Source organism: Populus trichocarpa, chromosome 18 (assembly GCF_000002775.5).
Source record: "Populus trichocarpa isolate Nisqually-1 chromosome 18, P.trichocarpa_v4.1, whole genome shotgun sequence".
In the NCBI taxonomy this organism is placed as follows: Eukaryota; Viridiplantae; Streptophyta; class Magnoliopsida; order Malpighiales; family Salicaceae; genus Populus; species Populus trichocarpa.
In genome coordinates, this window is record NC_037302.2 from 157,467 (window position 1) to 171,328 (window position 13,862).

The 13,862-nt window shown below is 41.1% G+C and overlaps 1 pseudogene; it reads right to left on the reverse strand.

The window, feature by feature from the left end:
- Positions 1-94: 94 nt before the first annotated feature.
- On the reverse strand, positions 95-13,694 carry LOC112325027 (uncharacterized; annotated as a pseudogene).
- Between the last annotated feature and the right edge of the window lie 168 nt (positions 13,695-13,862).

Sequence of the window (13,862 nt, forward strand, 5' to 3'; positions counted from 1 at the left end):
AGTTTTTTCTTTTTTCTTTTTTTAACCTTTTATTTTCTCTCTTCTAACTAAATTAATTAATTAAATTCATACCCTCTAAATTCTCCCCCCCACAAATTGCTCTCTGGTGTTTGAGCTTTGACTATAAATACTCAGCTGCCATCAGATTTATGGTTCTGTTATCCTAAATGGCATGCATAGGATTAGTGAATTGAGGCCTTGTGACTCAATCAACTAGTCTTAAATTGATGCACCCAATTGGTCTGTGGTATCAAAAAAATCAGTTTGTTACATTAAATCGATGGACAAAGAATTTTTTTTTCTTGGAAAGGTAATGTATTATTCATTCAAGTATTTCAAGTACTACATTTAAGCTGTTATATTAACATCTTCCACTCCCACTAAACACTCTGAGCATGCCTCTTCTACACATGCTAGATGAAGGTCATAATCACAAAAATCACAAGAGAATGCCCAGAACTTGCCTTGCCCTTTGAAACAGTCACTCACATATGTTTTTGCCATGTCCAACTTCAGAGCATGTTGGTGCTTTATATTCTTCACTTGCCGGGGCAATGCATCTCCTTTCTTTTTCAAAGCTGCTTTCATCTCTGTAATCCTTGACTCTGTAAGTGGGAAAGCCTTAGCACTATACAAGGAAATCATGGCCATCCCATATGTGCTAATGGTCTCACCATCCTGTCCTATAATGAACAAAGCTGGAATCCCTTTAATGTTAAAGATCCTGCAAAGGCCTTGCCATGTTTTATCCTTGTATGGAATAGCGAGCTATGGCATGTTACTTAGGTTGGTATTAAATTCATTAAGGTCTCGGTCTGTAGAGACTAAAATAATTTCAAAGCATCCATCTTCGGTGGTTATGATCTCGTTGTAAGCCTGGATAAGTTGTCAGTGAAGACACGGCTTGGAGGGCACAAGTGTGCACCAAAGTAAAGGCCTATTGTCTTGCCAACAAGTTCAGATAAGGTTAAAAAATGTCAAAGCTATGACTGGCGTGCCACTTGTAACAACAGGGATAAACTTAAATCGCCTTTCTAGTATCTCTTGATAAAACATAGTTTCGTCCTTCTAGTGCAAGAAGATGTCCTCCCTGGCGCTTTGCATCACCGATAGACCTCAACTCCTCGATTTGTTTCCTAGTGAAGGGAAATGCCTCAACACCATACTCTTCAATCAAACCAATCATAACGTCCTCAACCGATATTCCATCAGAGCTCAATGAGATAAATGACGTAATGTGATTAAAGTGATAGATGTCACTCAAATGTCTATGGTCTATGCAAGTATACTTCAAGTGGGACTGCAAGCCATGGCATGCACTGGAAGTGTTCCTTGAATCAATCCTCGTCGCGATCGAAGGAGGTGAGGACAATCTCTAGTTTTTTGCCAATAGCTCTTGGGCCATTATGAATTTTCACTAGCTGGGGAGCAAATGATTTACATGGCCTGCACCAGTTTGCCCAGAAAAGGGGGAAAATTACCTTACCATTGTCGCACGTGTGCGGCGTCGCGGCGATCGTCCACCCTCAACGTATGGATATATATCTGGTAAATGTGGGGAGACAAGGAATTCTTTGTCTCTTAGCGGTAAAAAATGGAATGGGAGTCGCCACCTAGTATTATGGTCACTAGAAACCCTAACTGGTCTCAGAGATCAGGTACGGAGACTGGTTGCGTAAAGGGAAGGTATTAGCACCCCAAATACGCCCTACCTAAGGTAAGATGCATTGTTTTATTTGTCTAATCAAAATCTAAGGTTTGGTCGTGTTTTCTACATGTTGGTCCTATCTATCTAAGACTCAAGAAAAGCCCTTCTCAATAAGGAGGTTCTTATCTTTAAGGGGTAAAACCTAACCGTTCTAATATCTATAAAAGCACTATTGTTTTAAGATCAGGAATACGTATTACATGTAATATCGTATCCCGGATACTGAAAGACAAACAAAATAAAATTTTTGTTGTTTTTGAAATTTTGGCCAATGTTCTCTTGACTTTAATAAACTAGTTATTAAAGCCAAAATGCATGCTAAAACATTGTTTTTTTGTTGTATAAAAAAAACACAATATGATTTTTTACTTTGAGACACTTGGCCGTATGCACAAAAACATTTTTTCTTTTTCTTTTTTTTAATTTTTTTGTATTTTTTAGAAGTTTTGACGAAAACCGGGTATTTTAATATCGAATTTTGTATTTTTAGCAACATAAAAAATATTGCTTGATATTAATCAAAATGACATAAAAAATACGCAGGAAACTTGTAAAATTACAAACAAATATTTTTGAATTTTTCTTTTAACAACAAACATAAGTAAAAGTAAAAAAAACTGGGCCGGATCTGGCCCAACCATCCTGGGCTGGGCCTGACCCGACCCATATACTGTGGGCTGGACTCACTCCTTCGGTCTCACCTCTCTTTCTCTCTAATAACTGTCGGTCTCTCTCTCGGTCTACCTCACTTTCTCTTTTAAACAAAAACCTCCCCGCTCCTCCTGCACTCCCTCTGTATTTATAGGCAGAGGGAGAGAGGGCCACCATGCCCTGTCCTGCCATGGTGCAGGGCATGGTGGCATGGGGGCGGCTACTGCACAGCCACCCCTACCTCTGTAGGGCATGGGTCTTTTGGCGTGAGGGCGTGATGGTGTCAGTGAAGGGACAAGTCGGGGCGTTGGTTTTTTGGGTTTTGGGAGAGAGAGAAAGGATAAAAAAATGGGAGGGAAAATGCTTCTTCTTCCCCTGTTCTCTGCGTGTCCAGGGGAAGAAGAAGGCTTATGGTGCCGTTCAAAACGGCACCGTTTGCTTCCTCTTCTTTTTTTTTTTCTTTTTTCAGTGAAACGCATGAAACGGCGCCGTTTTGACCAAAACACGCCGTTTCATTTAAACGAAAATTGGCGCCTAAAAAGGGTTCAATTTCAAATCAGCCCTTCACTTTGCGCGCTTTTTCACTATGGTCCTTGGTTTTGGATTTCTTCAATCGAGTCCCTAATTGGCCACCAGACTTCAATATATATGCAATTAAGCCCCTGATTTGACCAAATCAACTCTCAAAAATTATAATTTGACCCTAGAACTTTAATTTCTTCCAATTAAAACCCAAATTGACTTAAAAATCAATTTTCTTGCGATCAAACCCTCCATAAATTCAATTAAACCTTCCATAAAAATTAATTGAGTCCATAAACATCTGATTTTGTACATTTCTTCCTCAAATAAAATTTTCTTTATCAATAGGACTCTCACCGGTCAATGATATACTGTCAAATTTCAATCTTTGTATTTTTGAACCTCTTCAACTAATTTTTGACCATTTTCTGGGCGCTTTGACATCCTCTTTTCACTGCTATTATTTTTGATAATTTTTTTTTGTATTTTATGCGGGGACCCAAAAATGGGTTACAACAGTTGCCCCCTCTTTACAATGCTTACAGAGCAAAGATTTTGCGTAGTAAGTGTTGTAAAGATAAACAAAATTGGTCTTCCGAAACTGGTCTTCTCAAAATTTAGTTGACCTAAAACTTCAACCGGACCCTAAGTCCTGTGTGTGGTTGGGCTAAACTGAGATCCCTTCGCCGATCCCCTTTAACCAGAACCAAAATCCTTTATAGTTAGGCTAAACTGAGATCCCTTCGCCGATCCCCTTTTAACCAGAACCAAAAAACCTGTGTGGTTAGGATAGACTGAGATTCCTTTCGCCAATCCCCTCTAACCAGAACCAAAACTCCTGTGTGGTTAGGATAGACTGAGATTCCTTTCGCCAATCCCCTCTAACCAGAACCAAAATCCTTTGCAGTTAGGCTAAACTGAGATCCCTTCGCCGATCCCCTTTAACCAGAACCCAAGTCTATGTGTGGTTAAGCTAAACTGAGATCCCTTCGCCGATCCCCTTTAACTATAACCAAAATCTGTGTGGTTAAGCTGAACTGAGATCCCTTCGCCGATCCCCTTCAACTAGAACCAAAATCCTTTGCAGTTAGGTTAAATTGAGATCCCTTCGCCGATCCCCTTTAACCATAACCAAAGTCTCTTCGTGGCTAGGCTAAACTGAGATCCCTTCGCCGATCCCCTTTAACCAGAGCCAAAATCTTTATGGTTGAGCTGAACTGAGATCCCTTCGCCGATCCCCTTCAACCAGAGCCAAAATCTTTGCGGTTTGGGCTGAACTGAGATCCCTTCGCCGATCCCCTTCAACCAGAACCAAAATCCTTTGCAGTTAGGCTAAACTGAGATCCCTTCGCCGATCCCCTTTAACCAGAACCAAAGTCTATGTGTGGTTAAGCTAAACTGAGATCCCTTCGCCGATCCCCTTTAACTAGAACCAAAATCTATGTGGTTAAGCTGAACTGAGATCCCTTCGCCGATCCCCTTCAACTAGAACCAAAATCCTTTGTAGTTAGGTTAAACTGAGATCCCTTCGCCGATCCCCTTTAACCATAACCAAAGTCTCTTCGTGGCTAGGCTAAACTGAGATCCCTTCGCCGATCCCCTTTAACCAGAGCCAAAATCTTTGTGGTTGAGCTGAACTGAGATCCCTTCGCCGATCCCCTTCAACCAGAGCCAAAATCTTTGCGGTTTGGGCTGAACTGAGATCCCTTCGCCGATCCCCTGCAACCAGAACCAAAATCCTTTGCAGTTAGGCTAAACTGAGATCCCTTCGCCGATCCCCTTTAACCAGAACCAAAGTCTATGTGTGGTTATGCTAAACTAAGATCCCTTCGCCGATCCCCTTTAAGTAGAACCAAAATTTATGTGGTTAAGCTGAACTGAGATCCCTTCGTCGATCCCCTTCAACCAGAACCAAAGTCTGTGTGTTGCTAGGTCAACCTAGAATCCCACCTGGCGACTCCCTTCAACCAAAGCTAAAATCTTCATGTGGTGGTTAAACTGAGATCCCTTCTGGCAATCCCCTTTAACCAAAAATGTTTCTTTTTCACGATGATAGGGTTCGAATTGAAGACTCTTCTTCATTGATCTTCTTATTTCTTTGAGATTTCCCTAATGTTAGGATTTATCTCATCTTCCTCCCGTTCCAGGGTCCAAACCATGATTCTTCATTGTTCATCGACTCAAAGACTCTTTCTTTGTCCCTAATCTTGCTGGACTATATTGAGAATTTTTCCTGTAACAAATCAACATGCAATGCTTATGTATGCATCCTTACCTGGTTTGGAAACATAGGTCTCATCACTTCCTTCAATTTTCTGAAACTCTCTCTTAATACGATCGTGCTCGAAATGGCATGCTGGATCCATTTCCCATGATGTCTCTTCTACCCATCACTTTTTAGGGAAGAAATCCCCGACCTTTTTCGTTAGGTGACCCTTTTCCAAAAATGCATGATTTGCCATTGCCCCCTCTCTTTTTTTTCATGCTCTTGTCAATGCTTTAATTTGGCTTTCTCAAATTAAAGGCTTTTTGGTTTTTTTTTTTTTTGTTCCAGCACAAAAAAAAGAATCTTTCCCAAAAAAGAATCTCTAAACGACTTGAATTTGTTCATGACAACTGAAACTTTCAACATACGCATCAAAAACTCTTTTAAGCAAATTCCCATTGAGGGTTTTATCGGTTTCTGGAATGTGGTTTGTCTTGAGGTTGGTTTTTTTTTTTTTTTTTTTTTAGAGGTGACCTTCTGTTTAAGCTTTTCAAAAGGTTTAAGTATTTATTTGAAAAGACTGTGTAGAAAAGGGAATTGTCTCATATTAGCCTTTTTCTTGCATGGACAAAAACGGATTATCACTCATTTGTTAAATCCTGTGAGTTATAAGACCATCGTTTATTAACCCAAGTTATGTGCGCTTGATCAGAAAGGACTTCTAAAGGCTTGTAATGTAGGCTACGTCTATGGGTTATGAAAGAAAAGGATGCTTTAAGGCTCAACAATGTTTGAGGGTTTAAAGACTTAGGACCACTCTTCTTCTATCTTTTGTTCTTTGTGAAACTGTCTCATAGGTTGCGTTTGGAGAAGCTTGTTTAAGGATCCTCATCTCAGTCTTAAAGCATTATCAAACCATCATCTTCTTTCTTTATTCCTTTTTTTCCTTTCTCTCTGTTTTTTTTTATGCCCCCAAGTGTTGGGTTTTGACTTTCAAAGATTCAAGTCTTCTTCTTCTTCCTCTCCTCTTTTTTTTTTCTTTTTTTTTATAATTTGCTCAAATTCCTTCTCCCTCTTCTTCTTACCCTCTTCTCAAATGTTGGGCTTCCGTTCTTTACCCCTTTTTTCCTATAATTGTCTTTATCTTTTCTAACAAAAGATCTCTCATTGCCCTAGTGCGGGGTGTGGTCTTAGTCAGGTTTTTATAAAGAAGAAACTCAAACCGGCTCAAATGGGGACTACAAAGGATGAAATCTTTAGAAAGTGAAGGGATGACAAAGATGGCCTTTCCTCATTTCTAGACGCACATTGTTAGGATTAATAAACCTTGTTCTTATCTCGAAAGAAAAACATACGAGTGATTACAAAGATGATTACCTAACCTTTTATCCATACAATTCAAAATGCTATCAGGGACAAGGTTTTATCTTAGGGTTTGCTTTGGGTTTTGTTTGGTTTGGTCACCTCTTAACGGGAAATGCTTAAACTTCATCTTTGAGCATTTTATGATGTATTCCTTGTAATCATGCGCAAAGCCAAATCTTCCAAGATTTTTTTTTTGAAAATAAACAAATTAAGTGTTGTGAGATCAATGCAATGAAAAAAAAAGGGTTCTTTACACAAAGAAATCATGGCCAAACTTCACTTTATTTATTTTGGGAGAAAACTGAACACATTAGACATAATATCTCTTTACAGAGTCAGAATTCACAGGTCTAGCTAGATCTTCTCCATCCATTCTAGACAACTTCAAAGCTCCTCCTGAGAAAGCCTTCTTCACTACATAAGGACCTTCATAATTTGGGGCCCATTTGCTTTGATCTTCTCCTGGTAAAGACAATAGTTTCTTCAGCACTAGATCTCCTTCTTGGAACACGCGAGGTCTAACCTTCTTGTCATATGTCTTGGCCATCCTTTTCTGGTAGAGTTGATGATGACAGATTGCAGCCAACCTCTTTTCACTGATCAGGTTTAACTGTTCATATCTTACTTTGGCCCATTCAGCCTCTTCTAATTCTGAATCCATCAACACCCTCAACGAAGGGATTTCTACTTCCAAAGGCATCACCACCTCCATTCCATATACCAGAGCATACGGAGTAGTTCCTATTGAGGTCCTTACCGCAGTGCGATATGCGTGGAGAGCGAACGGCAACATCTCATGCCAATCCTTGTAAGTGACTACCATTTTCTGGATAATTTTCTTGATGTTTTTGTTGGCTGCTTCCACGACACCATTCATTTTAGGCCTGTATGGTGAGGAATTTGAATGCTTGGTTTTCCATTTGGTACAGAGCTCCACGATCATTTTGCTGTTGAAATTCTGTGCATTATCGGTCACTATCTTTTCTGGTGGACCATAACGACAAATCAGGTCTTTTTCTATAAACCTCTTCGCCACTTTCTGTGTTACATGGGCGTATGAACTGGCTTCTACCCATTTCGTGAAGTAGTCAATAGCTACGAGTATGAATCTATGCCCATTGCTAGCTTTTGGGTTAACAGGTCCAATCACATCAATCCCCCACATTGCAAATGGCCAGGGAGATGCTAGATTAATCAGAGGAGTCGGAGGCGCATTGACCTTATCACTATGCACTTGACATTTGTGACATTTCCTGACATAGTCGATGCAGTCTTTCTCTAGTGTCATCCAGAAATAACCAGCCCTTTGTATTTTCCTTGCTACCATATGCCCGTTAGCATGAGTTGAGCAAACCCCTTCATGTACCTCCCGTAAAGCATTTTTAGCATCTGTCGCATTCAAACACCTTAGCAAGGTTCCGTCAAATGATCTTTTATACAGAATCTCTCCGTCGAGGTAGAAATCCATGGCCAACCTTCTTAGGGTTTTCTTATCCATCTTCGAAGCTCCCACTGGATATTCCTGATTTTGCACAAAATTCTTGATATCGTAGTACCAAGGCTTTCCATCTACCTCTCCTTCAATTGAGCAACAGTAAGCTGGGTTATTTCTGATGTCTATGTGTACAGGATGTACCTTATGCCCGAGATCAATCGTAGCCATAGCAGCCAACGTGGCCAAAGCATCCGCAAAATGGTTCCCTTCTCTTCCTAGATGGGTGAATCTTATCTCTTCGAATTCTTCTGACAGTGCGGATAAATATTCCTGGTACGGCCTCAACTTTTCTTCCTTGGTTTGCCATTCTCCTTTCACCTGACAGATAATCAACATTGAGTCACCATATACATCTATCTTTTTGATCTTCAGCTCTAACACAGCTTCTAAACCCAGGATACAAGCCTCATATTCGGCTGTATTATTGGTGCATTCAAAATATAATTTAACTGAAACCGGATACTGCTTCTGGTCAGGAGAGATTATCACCGCGCCGGCCCCATTACCATAAACATTCACTGCTCCATCAAAAAACATGGTCCACCAATCTGTCTTATCTTCTTCTCCCGCTATTGATAATACATTTTCATCAGGGAAATCAAAATCCAATGGCTCATAATCTTCAACAGCATTATCAGCCAGGTGGTCGGCAATCGCGCTCCCCTTCACGGCTTTCCTTGTCATATATACTATGTCATATTCTGACAACAAAACCTGCCACCTTGCAATTCGGCTTGAGAGATAGGGCTTGTCACAGATGTACCTTAGTGGATCCACTTTTGAAATCAACAAAGTGGTGTGATACAACATGTAATGTCGTAATCTTTTTGTCGCCCATACCAATGCACAACAGAGTTTTTCTATCACCGTGTATCTAGACTCACATTCGGTGAACTTCTTACTCAGGTAATAAATAGCCCTTTCTTTTCTTCCGGTTTCATCATGCTGACCCAATACACATCCTATAGCTGTTTCAGTTACTGTCAGATACAATATTAAAGGCCTTCCTGATACAGGAGGAACAAGCAAAGGCGGACTTTGTAAGTATTGCTTGATTTTATTGAATGCCTCCTCACACTCCTCATTCCAAATCCCAGGATTCTTTTTCCTCAGTAGCTGAAAGACAGGTTCACATGTTGTGGTTAGTTGAGCTATAAATCTGGCAATATAGTTTAATCTTCCTAAGAATCCCCTCACCTCCTTCTCTATCTTTGGGGATGGCATGGATTGGATGGCCTTCACTTTATCGGGATCCACCTCTATACCTTTGTCACCTACCACAAATCCTAGCAGCTTTCCAGATTTAACTCCAAACGAACATTTTGCAGGGTTGAGCTTTAGTTTGTACTTCCTCAAACGCCCAAATAACTTCCTCAGAACCTTTACATGATCTTCTCCCCTCTTGGACTTGGCAATCATATCATCTACATACACCTCAATTTCTTTGTGCATCATATCATGGAATAGAGTCACCATGGCTCTCTGATAGGTGGCTCCTGTATTCTTCAGACCAAATGGCATAACCTTGTAGCAATAGGTTCCCCATGGTGTAACAAAGGTTGTTTTCGCCTTATCTTCTAGAGCCATCTTTATCTGGTTATATCCCGAGAAACCATCCATAAAGAAATATATGGAACTGCGTGCAGTATTGTCGACCAAAACATCTATATGTGGCAGAGGAAAATCATCTTTGGGGCTAGCTTTGTTCAAATTTCGGAAGTCCACACAAACTCTAATCTTTCCTTCTTTCTTTGGCACGACAACAATGTTGGATACCCATTGTGGATATTTAACTACTTCTAGAAAGCCTGCATTCCACTATTTTTCGAGTTCTGCCTTAACTTTGATCCAAATATCCGGGTGGGCTCTCCTCAACTTCTGTTTGACTGGTTTACAACCTTCCTCCAGCGGTATCTTATGTACGACAATATTTCTATCCAAACCAGGCATATCCTCGTAAGACCAAGCAAAAACATCTGCATATTCTTGTAATAGGGCAATTACCTCTGCTCTTTCCTCAGGGGTGATTAAGGTCCCTATTTTCAACTCTCTTTTAATCTGATCGCTACCCACGTTTATGGTTTCTAGTTCTTCTGTAGCTGGTTCCCAAGTTTGTTCATGTAGCTCTACTAACTTTGTAAATTCCCTAATATTGCTTTCATCACATTCTTCTTCTTCCATAGTGATCACATGTTCGTTAAAGTTTGGCCATTCATTCTTGATGCTAAGTGTATGTGATGTTGTGGAAGATCCACTTTCAGAGTTCCTGAAAGCGGCAAGTGTTTGGTGTAAATGCACGAATAAAGAGATAAATTTGGAAAACGCATGATCTCATTATTTAAATCAAAGGTGGGCTCAATGACAACGACAAAATCTGATTGACATCATGAGCCTCGATTGTCAATCAGGGAAAATAAAGCAAACAAAAGCAATGACAAAAGCATGTTAAGGCAAACAAAGTTGGTTTACATTTTAAATACTACTGGGGCTTCTTGAGTCACCTAGTTTTGAAACTTCTCGCCTTTGGCCAGCTTTCGTACAAAGGTCTTAGCAAAGACTTCTTCCAAAGTGTGGATAGTTAGTTGTGGTAGTGCTTCATCTTTCTTTCCCGCTACCGTCTTCATGCCACCTCCTTCCACCTTATTCTCCTCCAAGGTGTTTATGCTCATATTTGACAGTTCTTGACCAAGGCTTTCTGCTCTTTCATTGGGTTGCATTATATATGCAGCTCTTGGGAACGACACTCTAAGGGGAGGGATTTCCAGCTTTTCTTCTTTAGGCTCTCTTCCTTCAATCCTAGCAATTCTTCTTTCCCTTCTTCGACCAGCAGCCCATCGATGGTCCACTTTTTTAGGTTTATACCCCAGCCCAAATCTTTGATCAACACCTTTCATCTTTATCGAATTAACCCTTTCTGGTACCCCAGTGCTAGGGTTATACTGAAATGGAATCCCGCGTTCCAAGAAGCATTGAGCTGCCATCCTTGCTGCTTCTGAGATCCTTGGCCTTCTTAGTACTGTGTTCTCAGGTACCCAGTCAGTGTTCACAATCTCAAAAGCATGGATATTGTTATCCTTGCGATCCTCCGCCTCGATGAAAGGTATGGCCACATTCTTCATCATGGATATTGTCTCTTCAGCTTTGACAGTTACCAACATCCCATTCATGATATACTTCAAGCATTGGTGTAATGATGAAGTTACCGCCCCAGCCGCATGAATCCAAGGTCTTCCTAACAACATACTATAGGAAGGGTGGATATCCATAACTTGAAAGGTCACTAAGAACATTTGTGGCCCCACATATAGCTCAACTTCTAAAGTCCCAATTATTGGCCTAGGTGAGCCGTCATATGCTCTGGCCATCATAGTACTCGGCTTCATATGAGATTCATCAATTGGCATCTCTTCCAGCATGTGCTTTGGCAACACGTTAAGAGCTGAGCCATTATCAACGAGTACCTTTCCTATGAGGCAGTCTTTGCACCTAACAGTAATGTATAAAGGCTTGTTATGTCCGGTACCTTCAGCATCAAGCTCATCAGCTGTGAAGTACAGGTAATTAGTTGCATGGATTCTTCCCACTAGATGCTCCATGGTTTTCTGTTCAATGTCTTGGGGCACATACGCCTCATTCAATACCTTTTGCAAAGCGTTTCGATGCGGCTCAGAGCTGAGTATCAAGGACATAAGGGAAATTCTTACTGGAGTCTTTTTTAGTTGATCTACTATGCAATATTCGCTATGCTTTATCAACTTCAAAAATTCATTCGACTCCTCTTCAGTTACCGGCTTATTAACTTCTAGTGCTTTGTCAAGATCTACCACTTCTTTGCCTTTTGCTTTCCCCAACTCCTCGGGCGTGAAGCACCGACCACTCCGAGTTAACCCACTTATCTCAGTTTGGAACAAAGAAAGAGGGGCTTGAATGTTGGAGGCATAACCATAATTATAAGGCATGGCATTGTGATTTCCTTTTGTATAGGAAGGTTTAGCCAAGATCAACTTTAGAGGCCCATTAACTATTGGTTGGACCCTACATACTCCTGACGTCTTATCTTAACCTTCCATCATACTCACCTCACGACTGCCCTCTAGGGGTTCGATCCTCAACTCTCCCCTTATCATCATTTTCGCAATCCTCTCACGAAACTCGATGCAATCCTCAATATGATGCCCCTCTCTACCATGGAACTCACAATAGTCACATCCCTCCAAATGGCTTTCAAACTTTATCTCTAGAAATCCTGATTGTACCAACATGTCGTACAACTTCTTCATGGACACCTTCAACGCCTTGCCTTGATTCCCAACTTCAATCACGCCCACTCCACTATTACTTGTGGCATGATTAGGCAATGGATTTGAATTGATGTTGGGCATGTCTTCGAAAGATACCCACCCCCTCTTGATAAGCTCTAACAATCTCCTTTTAAAGGCGTAGCAGGTTTCAATTTCGTGCCCCGGATTACCAGCATGGTATTCGCAAGTTAATTCTGGTTTGTACCATATGGGAAAAGGCGGTAGAAGGATCGAAGCTATGTGCCCAATGCTCAGCAATTTAGCGTACAAGTCCTTTAAAGGCATGGGTAATGGAGGCAGCTGCTCCGAAATGTATTCTGCATATGGCCTTTGGTGGTTGTTTGGCTGGTGATTTGTTCGATTGGTGTTAAAAGGTTTGGTAAAGTTCATGTTAGCGAATTGATGGGTAGGCATTTGTGGGTTTTGGTAATTTACTTTTTTTCCTTTGTACCCGCCTTCCAAGTTGTTAACGTCACCTTCCCTTTTTCTTCCAATAAAACCTTTCTTCTCTAAAGGCTCCACTATACGCCCTACTTTAATCCCTTGCTCTATTCTTTCTGCCACACGTACAACATCATAGAAATGCTGAGATGAGCTACCCATTAAATGCTCGTAGTAAGGTGCCTTGAACGTATTGGCGAACAAAGTCACCATCTCTGTCTCTATCAAAGGGGGTTGCACATGTGTTGCCTCATCCCTCCATCTTTGCGCATAAGCCCTTACTGACTCTTGGCTTCTCTTTTCCATTGACATAAGGCTCGTTCGATCCGGAGCAATTTCCAAGTTGAACTTGTACTGCTTAAGGAAAGCCTCCACCAAATCCTTCCATTTCTTGATTTTGGCATTATCCAACCTCATGTACCAGCTTAGTGCAGACCCGGCTAGACTATCTTGGAAAAAGTAGATCAACAACTTATCGTCATTGATCACCTCAGCCATCTTGTTACAATAGGATCGAAGGTGAGTGTTTGGGCATTCCAAACCAGTGTACTTTATAAACTCTGGTATCCTAAAATCTTTTGGTACCATGATGTTTGGTACCAAGCATACTTCAGAAGCTCGCATGGGGTCAAAACAATCATTTCCCTCAACTGCTCTTAACCTTTCTTCCAAAACGGATATCTTATCATCATTCATAAAACCAGTGGACCTATTATCGGAAGGCCCATCCGCTGTTAAATCTACAGTGATGTGAGCTTGAGTGGGCTGGATGGGAATGGCAGGTGTAAAGTGCTGCTTCATTACTGAATCTGCCCCCAAGTTCTGAGATACCCCAGGGACATGAACTGGCGGTGCTCCGATTGGTGGTTGGGTAGACGTTCCCTCCCCGTTCTTGGCTCTTAGAAGTTGCTTAAGCAGATTAGTCATCCGGGAAACTTCATTTCTTACGGATTCCAATTCACTTTGGTAGCGGGATTCTAGAGCGGCCCTCTCTTCGTTCTCCATTCTTGATCTTAGCCTAGTGTAGTGGACCTTGGATGGGGGACCTATGTTTCACGATCTAGAGCGCATGGAAAAATGTAAATGAATGTATGATAATGAACAATGCATGATGCATATGTAATGTGAGCTTGCTTTTCAAAAACGATCGATGGCCAACATTTCGTTTGCGTA